The sequence below is a fragment of the Pezoporus occidentalis genome, unplaced genomic scaffold, assembly GCF_034315485.1.
Source record: "Pezoporus occidentalis ecotype Australia unplaced genomic scaffold, CSIRO_AGI_Poc_V1 ctg24, whole genome shotgun sequence".
NCBI lineage: Eukaryota > Metazoa > Chordata > Aves > Psittaciformes > Psittacidae > Pezoporus > Pezoporus occidentalis.
Genome location: NW_026914285.1, coordinates 5132123 through 5146006, shown reverse-complemented (window position 1 = coordinate 5146006; position 13884 = coordinate 5132123). Strand labels below are relative to the sequence as shown.

The 13884-nt window shown below is 43.1% G+C and overlaps 1 long non-coding RNA gene across 1 annotated transcript in view; it reads left to right on the top strand.

Annotated features, from left to right (window-relative positions):
- Positions 1–13884, top strand: part of LOC134165492 (uncharacterized) — an 81841-nt gene continuing 67957 nt past the window's right edge. The window contains exon 1 of the long non-coding RNA XR_009965561.1: positions 1–380. This is a non-coding gene — a long non-coding RNA (uncharacterized LOC134165492). The remainder of the gene's footprint in view (positions 381–13884) is intronic.

Below are 13884 nucleotides of genomic sequence, written 5' to 3'. Positions count from 1 at the left end.
GGTGAGAGTGGTGGTCTCCAAAGAAAGAGTTCTTAGCACTGACATTTTCTTTGCAGTCAGTATGGGTCAGAGCTTTTTTTTGCTCCTGTTTCACAAACCCAAGGGCTGTTTCCAAGGTAATGACATGGAATGACCATGTCCTTCTCCCCAGCCAGCCAGGAAAGCCAAGCACAGGACTGAGCTGCCCCAAGCTAGGAGTTCACCTTCACCTTTCCTGCTCTGTTCATACTGATTAGTTTAACATGGCCCAGCTGGCAGATGCAAGAAATACCTCTTGGAAGAAAAGATTGAGTGGGACATGTTGGTTGCAGCCTTTGAATTAGCTGCAGCTGGTTGAATGTGGGGCAGTGGCTTTGTGCTACAGTGCTGCAATAATAGAGGTAATTACAGGCCAATGCTTGCTGTAAGGGATGGAGGTTAAGATGTATTGTGATGCAGTCTTTAATTACTAAATTTCCTGCCTTTCTGGTACTTATCTTTACAGCCTGTATGCTCTTTTATGTGTGTAATAAGTGGTGAAATGATGCTGTTGGCAAGTTTAAGATCAAGAGGTACGGAATTATCTTAAGTGGCTTTATCAGAAATAACTATTTTTGAGAGCAGGAAGCTTTCTTTTTTTGTTTGAAATATAAATATTGTGCAATGGTGTATATGTTGCAAATGTTAGAAAGAAATTCTGAAAAGCTGTTAGCAGGTGCTGTAAAAATTAATGAGTGGCCTATTTGTTATGGCTGGAGTAGAATAAAGGTAATTAATCCCTTATTGTTTATATTAGTCTATAACTTTTTTCATCTTAATAGTTGCGCAAATAAGCGTTCTATTTTTATAGTGTTTTTTTTAGTTTTAAATTGGATAGGATTATTTGTTATTTGCCAAAGGCTGAGTAGGTCTTTCAAATGTGATGGGGTCTACATTAACAAACGTCCATGTGTTATTCAAGCACAACAGCAGAGCCTAAATTCCTGCCTCTGCATGTTGTACAATAAGCAGCCATAGTATCTGGACCATATGGTCTTCTCTTTCTCCTCCATTCTCTTTCTGCATTGAAAAGCTTGCTTTCTTTGTACCTTTTTTGTTTTCTCCCACCCATGAAACGTGTATTTTTCTTGGGCACACAGAATGCTAAAATAAAAGGAGAGAGAGCAAGTTAATGCTTGCGATAGCTGTTTTGAAGCAAAATTCAAACGCTCTGTTGAAATTAAGGATGAGTTTCACTTCAAAATCAATGTGATACCCTCAGTCCCTGGAACACCCTAGGAGAAGTAAGCTTATTTTTTAACCCTCCTTCTTCACCACCACATGCAATAAATGGTCAGACAGGCTTCACCAGCCCTCTCCCTTGCTCAGCAGGTGACAGAGGGACTCAGAGATGAGGTTGGCAGGGCACTCACTGGGGTTTGTGGGTTCTGCTGGTCACAGGTCCCTTAATGCCCAGCCCAGGCAGGGATGGATGCCATGCCTGTGGGTGCTGGTATCCCAGAGGAGCCTCTGCAGCCACACTGGCCCGTTCTCCCCTTCCCTCCCCTTGCCTCAGAGGCCTCTGCTGGTTTGCAGATCCTTTGATCTGAGGTGAGGGCTGGCACACTAACCTGTTGGGCTGGGGTCAGGCTCCCTTTTCACCCCCTGAGTGCCTTCTGCTTTCCTTTTGTCTGCTGTGAGGTAATTTATCTCTGCCCTTATCTTGGCTTCCTCTAGATGAAGAGGGTAGACCAGCTGGTTTGCTATTAGCTCTGTAGATTCAGGAAGGACAATGTCAACCAAGTAAACAGAGGTGTGAATGACACAAAGGCAACCCAAATGGCAATACTTGCCCCTGGATAACCTCACCATCAGCCAGGCTAGTGTGGATCTCCATTTGCAAGCAGATGCAGATGCAGATGCACTTTATCTGATAGACTCATAGAACAGTTTGGGTTGGAATGGACCTTAAAGATCATCTGGTTCCAACACCTTTGCCATGGGCAGGGACACCTTCCACTTAGATCGGGCCTGTCCAGCCTGGCCTTGAACACTGCCAGCAGTGGAGCATCCACAGCTTCTCTGGGCAACCTGTGTCAGTGTCTCACTACTCTCATAGTGAAGAATTTCTTCCTAATGTCTAATCTAAATCTCTCCTCTTTCGGCTTGAAGCCATTCCCCCTTGTCCTGTTTCTACATGCCTGTCCTGGGTTCCGCAGTAGCAGTCATGTTTTTCCTTTGTGTTAACTGGTGCAGTGCTGTGTTTTGACTTCCAGCTTGAGAACAGTGCTGGTGATACCGATGTTTTCGGTTGTTGCTAAGTGATGTTTACCCTGACCAAGGACTTTGTGAGGCTCATGCTCTGCCAGGGAGGAGGAGAGGCTGTGAGGAAGCAGAGATGGGGCGCCTGACCCGGGCTAGCCGGGGAGGTATTCCATACCACAGCACGTCATGCCCGGGGTGAGGGGTAACTGGGAGTTACCCGGAAGGACACGGGCTTCCGGGTGGAACTCGTTTTCTTGGCCGGTGGTATCGTATTCTCTTCCCTTGTTATTTTCCCTTGTCATTGTTGTAGCTGATAGTAGCGGTGGTGATTTGTTGCTGGACTGTTTTTGTCTCAACCCGTAGGAGTTGCACTCTCTCGATCCTCCTCCCCGTTCCTCCGGGAGCAGGGAAGGGGAGAGCCCCGGTGCGGGGAGGCGGGGGGGGAGACGGACACGGACCTCGATTGTTGTCAGCTCGGCACCACTCACTGGGAGTGAGTGAACAAGCTACCTGACTGGGTTTAAACCACGACAGTTCTTTTTAGCTTCCCCTCCTCCCTGGCAGAGCATGAGCCTTACAGAGTCCTTGGTCAGGGTAAACATCACTTAGCAACAACCGGAAACATCGACTTCACCAACACTGTTCTCAAGCTGGAAGTCAAAACACAGCACTGCACCAGCTAACACAAAGGAAAAACATGACTGCTACTGCGGAACCCAGGACAATGCCCTTGTAAAATGCTCCTGTCCAGTTTTCTTGTAGGCCCTCTTTTGGTACTGGAACACTGCTATAAGGTCTCCACCTGAGAGGAGGCTCCCGTTCTTTACACAAGCCCTGAAGGCAGGTGTGGAATAGAAGATTCTTTTGGGTAGAGACTGTAGTGACAGGACAAGGGGCAACAGGTTAAAACTTAAACAGGGGAAGTTTAGGTTGGATATAAGAAGGAAATTCTTTCCTGTTAGGGTGGTGAGGCACTGGAATGGGTTGCTCAGGGAGGTTGTGAATGCTCCATCCCTGGTGGTGTTCAAGGCCAGGTTGGACAAGGCCTTGGGTGACATGGTTTAGTGTGAGGTGTCCCTGCCCATGGCAGGGGGGGTTGGAACTAGATGATCTTAAGGTCCTTTCCAACCCTAACGATTCTATGATTCTATGATTATAGGACAGACTAGGCCTTTATGTGCTGGTTTTATGTCCGAGTCGTTGACATTATTTTAGTTTCTTACTAACAGAACCTCCTATGAGGAGAAAAGCCTTGTTTACTGTGAATATACTTTGCTTTTTCACTCTGCATTTTGCACTATCCAGATGGCTACTGGTCATCACATCTCAGACCTCTTGCAGATACATCTTTACGCCTCCAGTCATCTGCCATGCGGCATGTATAGTAAGTTCATTTAAACTTGTTGCATGATATTGCCATGTCTCATGTTACCTCTGCCAACCTGTATATTGCTGTAGTGACATACCCACCATGGCTCTGAGCGGTGTGCTGAGCACAATGACAACTTGCATGACTGTCATAAAATAAATGCTCCAGTTCATCGACTCCAGCCTGAGCAGTGTTGGCAGATCTCGTTGCCCTTAGATCAAATGGCAAGGACAGGTCTTTGGGGTGCGGGAAGTCCCTTCCTGTGATGGTACGGCACTTAGCACCATCCCACAGCTGGGACATTCATGCTTTAGCAAAGTGCAATCACCCATGAACATAAAAATGAAGGTAAAATGTTTGTTGTTGCTGAGTACCCATTATGGCTGCCCCATGCTATGTACAGCTAAGATGAATTAAACTCAAAGCTAATTGAAATAGGAGCAAATCAGACTTGATAGCTCATATATAGGGTCTTAATTACTCTGGAAAGACAAGTCTATATTCCCATACTGGTGGCAAGGACTCCAGGGCACTTTAAAGTCTATACAAAAGAAGGAAAAACTAATGCTTCTTAGAAAACAGTCTTGCCAAACATCAATCCTGCCTGTTAAAATGATGCTGTGAACACCTTCCCAGCCAGTGTTTTTAGGTGTACTCTGGAGAACTGCAGCTGCCCAGTATCATCACTGGAGAAAGATGGGCATGTTGGAAGCTAACAGGTGTGGCTGAGGAGGCATAGTAATTCAAATCGTCAAGACTTCTGCCTCCCCTCACTTATGTCTCCTCTTCCTGGGATGATGCTGCTCAGGCTTCATGCGACAGGTAGATACCACCAGTCAAGTTGAGACATGCAAATCCCTGCCTCCTTTCACAGTGAAGGGTCAAACCTTGGTGTCTCCATGACATTGACCCCATTCTTCTATCCTGCTGACATTAAAGGTATGTACTCAGAAGCAAGTGAGCGAGCCATATGACATTGTAGAGAGTCTGAGAGCAGAATTAGTCCGTAGTGTTTTCAGTTTCCCTTCCCTAATTCTACTTCCTTCAAAGACATAAAAGTTAGGCAAAATTCTTTTGTAAAGAACTGCAAAAAGAATGATTTTGCATCAACACATGAAAGCCAAGCTATAAAATTCATGCCCCAGAACCTCATGCAAAATACTATGGCTCTTTCAATGATTAACCACAGTTCTCTTTCTGGTGGTAGTGAGGAAGGTAGGGGCAAATACTGAGTACTTGGGTAAGTAGTGGGGATTGCACTGCATGTATGGTTGGACAGGCTTTGATTTTCCAGCATTAGTTTCTTTTTCCAGTGAATACTATAAATTTATAATATATTACTATTTGTGAAAAGAAACCCTTAAATGACATGGGAATCTACAAAATAAATGACTCCTGGGAAAGGGAAATTAAAATTTTTCTTCAGAGGTTGCATAACTTGGTCTAACTTGTGATGTGTCACATCAGCTCACTAAATAGTATTAAGCCTATGGTTTTAACTGTAAAAACTCTTACATGTGACTTTTTTTTTTAGCTAAGTAAACTAAGTAAAAAGTGGAGGACATACAGACATGAATAAACAACCTCTGAGGTAAAATTACAGATATGTCAGTTATTGACCTAGACTTCATTAATAGTATATTTGCTTGATTTTAAGCAATTCTGTTCCCATATTTTAGATTTAGGTAAGCAGCATGAAACCTACAACATAGGCCAAGTGAGATGTAAAGACAACAAAGGCCCTTTAATGGTTCTCATAAAATCTTTCGACTTGCAGTCTCCATGGTGGTTTTTTTTTCCTTAAAAGTTACTGTTTTTTCTAGTTACAAAGGTTTGTGAAGAGCATGCAGGGAGCTTAGTTACATAATTATTCTCCCCTTACTAGTGCTTGTATGAAATTCTAGTTATTTTCTTCATCATGGTCTTGGTCTTGCACATTTTTCCAGTGCATTCAGTTTCAAATAAGCTTCTATCCAGTCAGTATGGCAAACTGATTTTGCAAATCTGCACAGAAACACAGAAAAGTTCAGAGCCACAACATTTATTTATTAAAATTTCACTTGGTAGGCTAAAATACATGAATAGAAATGAATCTTCTCAATATCAAGCATGTCCTAAGGCAGCAGCTTGCAGAATAATGTTAACCAGGTTCACTGGTTCTAATTTTAGGTAATCGAGTACTTATTTGACAGTACTCTTCCTCCTGGGGCAGAATGTCTGACTTGTACACATATGTAGCAAAGAGTCCTTGTAACTTCTTATTCCTTGACTAAATCCCTTCTCCTACTTGGATGTCTCTGAGGAAGCAAACAAGGTTCTGCCATCCCTGCCCATGGTGGCTCCACTTAGCAAGTCCTGTGTGTTGGGAAGCCCTGTAAGTTTTCCCTCTTGCTGTTTTATTGACAGTTTGTGAAATCGGTGTGCTCAGTTCGCTCCCTGAAATGTCTGTACACCAATGCGCGCAGCATGGGAAATAAGAAGGAGGAGTTGGAAACCTGTGTTAAGTCAGGAGACTATGATCTGGTGGCAATTACAGAGACGTGGTGGGACAGCTCACATGACTGGAATATAGTCATGGAGGGCTATGTCCTTTTCAGGAAAGACAGGCCAGCCAGGAGGGGTGGTGGGGTTGCTCTTTATGTGCGGGAGCAACTACAATGCACCGAGTTCTGTCCAGGGACAGATGACGAGCGAGTTGAGAGTCTGTGGGTGAGAATTAAGGGGCAGGCTGGCAGGGGTGATACTGCTGTAGGTGTCTGTTACAGACCACCAGATCAGGGTGAGGAAGTTGACGAGGCCTTCTACAGGCAGCTGAGAGAGGCCTCACAGTCACAGGCCGTGGTCGTCGTGGGGGATTTTAACTTCCCTGATGTTTGCTGGAAGGACCACTCGGCAACCCAGCCACAGTCCAGGAGGTTCCTCCAGTGTATGGATGATAACTTCCTCCTGCAAATGGTGGATGAGCCGACCAGGAGAGGAGCACTGCTGGATCTCATCCTCACTAACAAGGAGGATCTGGTTGAAGCAGTAAGGGTTGAGGGCTGCCTTGGTTGCAGCGACCACGAGATGGTGGAGTTCAGGATCTTGTGTGGTAGGACTAGGAGAATACCAAGTAGAATTGCAACCCTGGACTTTAGCAGGGCAAACTTTGGCCTTTTCAAGCAATTGCTAGGGGAAATCCCATGGGCAAGGCTGCTTGAAGGTAAAGGGGCCCATGATAGTTGGTTGACATTCAAGGACTGCTTTTTCCGTGCTCAAGATCGGAGCATCCCGACACGTAGGAAGTCAAGGAAGAGGGCCAAGAGACCTGCGTGGCTAAATAGGGAACTGCTGGGTATGCTCAAGTGGAAGAGGAGAGTTTACAGGTCATGGAAGGAGGGGCTGGCCACCTGGGAGGAATATAAGGCTGCTGCTAGAGGATGTAGGAAGACAGCTAGGATGACTAAGGCCTCCTTAGAATTAAACCTGGCGAGAAGGGTCAAGGACAGCAAAAAGAGCTTTTTCAAATACATGGCAGACAAAACTAACACCAGAGGCAATGTAGGCCCACTGATGAACGGGATGGGTGCCCTGGTGACAGAAGATACAGAGATGGCAGAGTTACTGAGTGCCTTCTTTGTCTACTCTGCTGCAGGCAGTCCTGAAGAGCCCTGTACCCCTGAGACCTTAGATGAAGTCAGGTCGACGGAGCGGTTTGCCTTAGTCGATGAGGAATGGGTTAGAGATCAGTTGAGCAATCTGGACATCCATAAATCCATGGGTCCAGATGGGATGCACCCGCGGGTGCTGAGGGAACTGGCAGAAGTCATTGCTAGACCGTTCTCCATCATCTTTACCAAGTCTTGGGAAACGGGAGAGGTGCCTGAGGACTGGAGGAAAGCAAATGTCACTCCAGTCTTCAAAAAGGGCAAGAAGGAGGACCCGGGTAACTATAGACCGGTCAGCCTCACCTCCATCCCTGGGAAAGTGATGGAACACCTTATCCTTGGTGCCATCTTAAGGCATATCAAGGATAAGAGGGTTATGAGGGGCAGTCAACATGGCTTCACCAGGGGGGAATCATGTTTGACCAATCTCTTAGCCTTTTATGAGGAAATAACAAGGTGGATGGATGATGGCAGAGCGGTGGATGTGATCTACCTTGACTTCAGCAAAGCATTTGACACAGTCTCCCACAGCATCCTCACAGCTAAATTGAGGAAGTGTGGACTGGATGATCAGGTAGTGAGGTGGACTGTGAACTGGCTGAAGGAGAGAAGCCAGAGAGTTGTAGTCTATGGGGCTGAGTCTAGTTGGAGGCCTGTAACTAGTGGAGTGCCTCAAGGGTCAGTACTGGGACCGGTATTATTTAATATATTCATCAATGATTTAGATGAGGGAATTGAGTGTACTATCAGCAAGTTTGCTGATGACACTAAGCTGGGAGGAGTGGCTGACACGCCAGAAGGCTGTGCTGCCATCCAGCGAGACCTGGACAGGCTGGAGAGTTGGGCAGGGAATAACTTGATGAAATATAACAAGGGAAAGTGTAGAGTCCTGCATCTGGGCAGGAGCAACCCCAGGTTCCAGTATAGGTTGGGAAGCGACCTGTTAGAGAGCAGTGTAGGGGAGAGGGACCTGGGGGTCCTAGTGGACGACAGGATGACCATGAGCCAACACTGTGCCCCTGTGGCCAAGAAGGCCAATGGCATCCTGGGGTGTATTAGAAGGGCGGTGGTTAGTAGGTCGAGAGAGGTCCTCCTTCCCCTCTACTCTGCCCTGGTGAGACCCCATCTGGAATATTGTGTCTAGTTCTGGGCCCCTCAGTTCAAGAAGGACAGGGACCTGCTGGAGAGAGTCCAGCGCAGGGCAACTAAGATGATTAAGGGAGTGGAGCATCTCCCTTATGAGGAAAGACTGAGGGAGCTGGGTCTCTATAGTTTGGAGAAGAGGAGACTGAGGGGTGACCTTATAAGTGTCTATAAATATATAAAGGGGGAGTGTCACGAGGATGGAGCCAGGCTCTACTCAGTGGCAAACAATGATAGGACAAGGGGTAATGGGTGCAAACTGGAACACAAGAGGTTCCACTTAAACTTGAGAAGAAACTTCTTCTCAGTGAGGGTGACAGAACACTGGAACAGGCTGCCCAGGGAGGTTGTGGAGTCTCCTTCCCTGGAGACATTCAAAACCCGCCTGGACACATTCCTGTGTAACATTATCTAGGTGTTCCTGCTCCGGCAGGGGGATTGGACTAGATGATCTTTCGAGGTCCCTTCCAATCTCTAGCATACTGTGATACTGTGATCCTCTTTCATGTGCTACTCCAACTTCTGCAGTGACTAACAGATTATGCCAGAAGTTTTGGATTTATTCTGTGTTTCAGACAGCAATTTCTGTTTTCCTTTCTGGATTCTTTGACGATAAGTGACTGGTGACTTCCTCTGACAAGACTCATTTAAGTGCTATGGATCCATTCAGTGTAGTATCAGATATTTTAAAGAAAATTTCTTTCGGTGTTTCCACATCTGTGTATTGAGATGGGAAGATCATATAAACTGAGTTTTTCTGCTTACAAGTCATCACAGTAGATTTCCAGCAACCAAATCTTGCTTTAGTCAGTGAATGCAGCTGCCACCTAGGTATTTCAGTCCTTCACAGATATACATCCAGGCTTGCATATTACTGCCACTACAGAAAATTCACTTGTTTCTTGTGCTTACATGCTTTTGGACATGGAGACAGAGATGGAGTTGTTCTCGCTCAGTTACAGTTTGGAAAGCAATTCCTTTCAATCCTATCTGCCACAGAAATAATGAGATAATGGGCTGGTAGAAGTATTATTTATGCCAGCAGTTTCAAGGAACTGCGGCTGGTCAGCTTCCTATCAGGTGCCCTCAACATCAGAAAAAACAGTTTTTGCTCATATATATACCCACTTATAAACAGTCAAGTTATAGATGGAGTTCTAGGAAAGTTTTATGTTTTCCTAATTCCACTTCTCACCACCTAAGTGTCAATGTTTTGCTGTTGTTCATATTGGAACTGAGTGAAGATTTTATTGATTTTGGCTTGGTAGTATTTAGTAAAGGGTCAAATTCTAATCTTGCTTTAGAATAATCACAGTTTGGGGGATTACTGTGACATATGAAGTTATCTATAGATTTATTTTTAAATTTATCTACTCCCCTCACCAAAGTCCTTATGGGTTTGTATGTTTGGATTTTGTTCTTTTGGGTTCTGTTTTGATTTGTTTTTTTATGTGGAACATTCCAGCAATTTAGTTTTCTATCTCTTGTGTAGTCCATAAAATATTATTTTGTATCCACAGTTTCTGTAAGTCTTAGATGACTACACATTGCTAGATATTATTTCTAACAGAAATGGAGTAATAAACTGTCATCCTGATTTGTTGCAATAAGACTACTAATTAGGAACTCTTAGAAGAGAAAAATGGTCATAACAGCAAAGAAACAGAGTAATGGTTCAAGTTAACATAAGGGTGTTGATTCTGTTGCATTCTGATTTTACCTAAAGTGTATGAGCAGTCTGTGAAGCACAAGAGTCAAGAGACAGTGTAATTTCTATTTATTGAAAAGAATTATGCAGAATATGGCATCCTTCTTATACATTCTTCTCTTATAAAGCTTAAAATCTTTAAATTTCCTTCTGTATTTTCTGTTCATCGCTGAACATTTCTTGGTGACCTCAGTGTGCCAACTGGTTTGAAGAAGGGATGGAGAAAGGTGAACTCTGGAGGTCATATGTCCTTGTGAATGCCCTCACTCCCTTTCCTCCTTTGCCTCTTTCTCCATCAGTGACCTAGAGTTGTTAGATGATTTTTTTTGCTGTTACAAAACTTCTGAAAAGATTTGGAGCAATTGAAACTCCTACAGAGTCTCTAATTTCCATTTAGAAGGTGGGTCTGTCATAGACGTCACTGACAGAATTACTTCTTTTACAAACTAAAATTCATAACAAATGTCTATAGTCTGAAGTGCTATTTTCATTATGGTTTTGAAGATAGTAGTTGCCAGTCAGAAAATCTGACAAGTTTCCACAGATTGTGTTTCATGTTTAATCAGAGGAAACACACTCCACTTCTGTGATTGCATTTTTCTTTAACTTTTGTGGTATGTAGAGGGAGAGATTCCTTGAACCTTTCCCCATTACCTTTCCATAATCTCATCACTTCTCATGTCCAGCTGTACTTCTGAATGTATGTTTATATTTTGTGATATAATGTGAGAATAGTTGTGGTCATTACCAAGCCTGGGTGAATTTCATGGTAACTAATGTTTTGCGGGTTTGTTTTTAAAAGATAAGTTGCCTAAGGTGTCATATCTATTTATAAGCTTCCCTCCCCTCCCACCCCCACAAGCTTCCTAAAATTATTATTGTGTGAAAAAAGTGCTTTGCTTTTGATGAAGCAGCCATCTGCATTAGGAGAAAAGGTTTGTATTTCTGCATTTCACATCCAGTTCTTGAATACGCTATGGGTTTTGTGAAAAATGTATTTTTTTCCCCCTCTTTAAAGGAAGGAGGGAGTAGAAGCCTTCACTGTTAGTTACCCCTGGAAATAATCTCACACAAGATACAAGGAAAGGAAATAATCTTCAGTCCAGAAATTGACATGCTCAAATTATTCACTCATTGGACTCATATATGTAAAACCTACTGCTATAAATTATTCATCTCCAGAGAGCACCATTCTTGGATGGATTGCAAGAGTGGTCTTGCAGTGGTTGATACTTTTTGCTCACCTCATTCTTAATTTCTTCTAGACAAAAAATGTGTAAACTAGCATGCAGATGGCACTAAAATGACTAGAGGGATGCATTCGGCTTGGTGGAAGAGAGACTTGTATAAGGTCAGTATTATTTTGCTGTACTTGAATGCAAGTTTTTTGAGCATACTGACTGCTAGAATTTTATTGCTAAGAATGTAACCAATTTCAGGGCTAAAACTAAAAAAAAAAAAAAACAAACAAAACAACCCAACAAACAACAAGTATGAGGCTTGTAAGGATTGAGAAGTGGAATGAGCACTCAACATAATACTTTGCTAGATATAGAAATGTGTTGCAGAGATTTGTTTATTTTTGTACCTCTTATAGTGTTTCTAGTCAAAGAGCAGAAGGTAATAGTTCCCATAATATCTGCCTAACAAATTTAATCTGAGCTAGCCAGAAGTCCTATCTTGTTTATGACTGTAAACAGGTCATATTAGGCAAGGTTGATAGTGGCATCCTCAGAACAAACATGCCATTGGAAGGCTATTTGGTACTATAGCAGGCTGTATGGTTTACTGCAACAAAAAGTCAACCCTCCTTAACTGTAGCTGAAAACTGAAAAATCTCATGTATCATCTAGGAAGTGAGTGGAAAAGATGACTAGGGCATATATTAAATGGCATTCAATGATATTTTCAAAATAAATAGAGTCAGAGAACACCTCTATGTAAAGCTGCCTGCCAAAAAATATTCACTCTTAAAATAAACAACAGATTCCAAATAAGCAATGGCACAATGGTCTGTACTACAGTAATGTGGCATCTCAGTTCATCATTCTCAAGAGAACCATTCTTATTTCTAAAGACCATGTCTTAATAACGTTGTGATCTTTCAGTAGTAAAACATGGCATCTGTAGTATATTTTGTTTCATTCTTACAGCACAATAAATAATCTGTTATGGTACTTTCAGATAAGTGTTAGTTATTTCAGAATAAGCAAATAGCAAAAATGGAGAGGAAATGGAAGAAGGGAAGTGTTCCACAGAGAAAAACTTTTCACAAACAGCACTGGATCATCCAAGCATGCTCTCTGCTGTGCTTCAGGAAAACAAGTCATTTACCAGATGTTTCAAATTGTGTGTAAAATATAAAAGGGCATATTGGGGAAAATGTACTTAATGCTAGAACACTCGTCTGTCTATTGTAAGAATACGAAATGTGAACCATAAGCTGGCTTGAAAATATTAAAATGTATCTTATTTTACCCTTGCAATGAATAACTATATCTTTCTCAAATTACTTTCTTTGCTCTTAGAATCTGAGGGGGGTTGTAGGCTTGCTACATTTTTCTATCTGTCAAAAATGAGCTGATTCCTCTTTTTCTGTTTATATCTCCATTTATTGATGTTTTCTCCCCTATTATTTCACTTTTTTCTTATGATGACTCTTTTAAGCAGGATAGAGATGTGGGCACATACAATAAATTCTTGGGTAAATGTCAAAAGGCAGAGATCATAGAATCATAGAGTGGTTTGGGTCGGAAGGGACCTTAAAGATCACTTAATTCCAACCCCCTGTCACAGGCAGTGACACCTTACACTAGATCGGGTTGCTCTAAGCCCCATCCAACCTGTTCTTGAACACTATCAGGGATGGGGCAGCTACAGCTTTTCTATACCAGCATGCAAAAATGGAGAGGAGTCCAAATTGTGGAGATTACAAGACAGGGTGGCTGCTACACAGAGTCTGATAGAAGCAAGTGTATTTTAAGATTGGCTAATTAAAAAATTCACTTTTTAGTGGTGCCTCATTACTACAAGAGGGGAGAAATACAGGCTAGTATGAAACTGCCAAAGTAGGAATGTTGTCTTGCAGTGTAAATTATTACTTGGAGCACTGGCTTTTTGGTCTGTGATAACTGAACACAAAGTTTGTTGTTTCCAGACTTGGTTGAAATAGAGGTTGCAATCCTTTGCACACCTGGCACCACTGATCACATTTCCAAAGTACCAAGCAAGTTATAGCAGTGCATAGCAAAAACCCAAAGTCCATTTTCATATAGATTTATGTCTTGAAGAAGCTCCTGTGTATCCTCTGACATTTGATAAAAAGAAATAGAAATTCACAGTGGCTTTCTATATATTATGCATACTACATGAGCGTGAAGAGCAAAGAAGAGAAAGATAATACTATCTCACTTGTCAACATGGCAAAAGGATTGCATTAAGATGTTCACTGTGTTCCCTCTCAGCGAAGCATCAAACCCCATCCGTGAAGTACACGGGCATGGCAGGGCTCTGCACGCAAAGAGGCTCAAAGCATGGCATAGCCCTCATTCTCCACAGTCCCTTGTGAAGTGACATTGTAGTGACATCAGCATATACGTGCTGAGGAGAGGCTCGAGCACAAAAGAAGCCTATATGACTGCTGCAGAGGTATGCTGAAAGAACTGCGCTGAAAGTGTGGAGACAGACAATATGTGGTAATGGTCCTGACATGAAGGCGCCTCACCCTGCCTGGGAAAGCTGTAGCTCCAATTGAAACTGGGGGAGAAGAAAAGAGTGGTAGCAGAGCAGCTGGA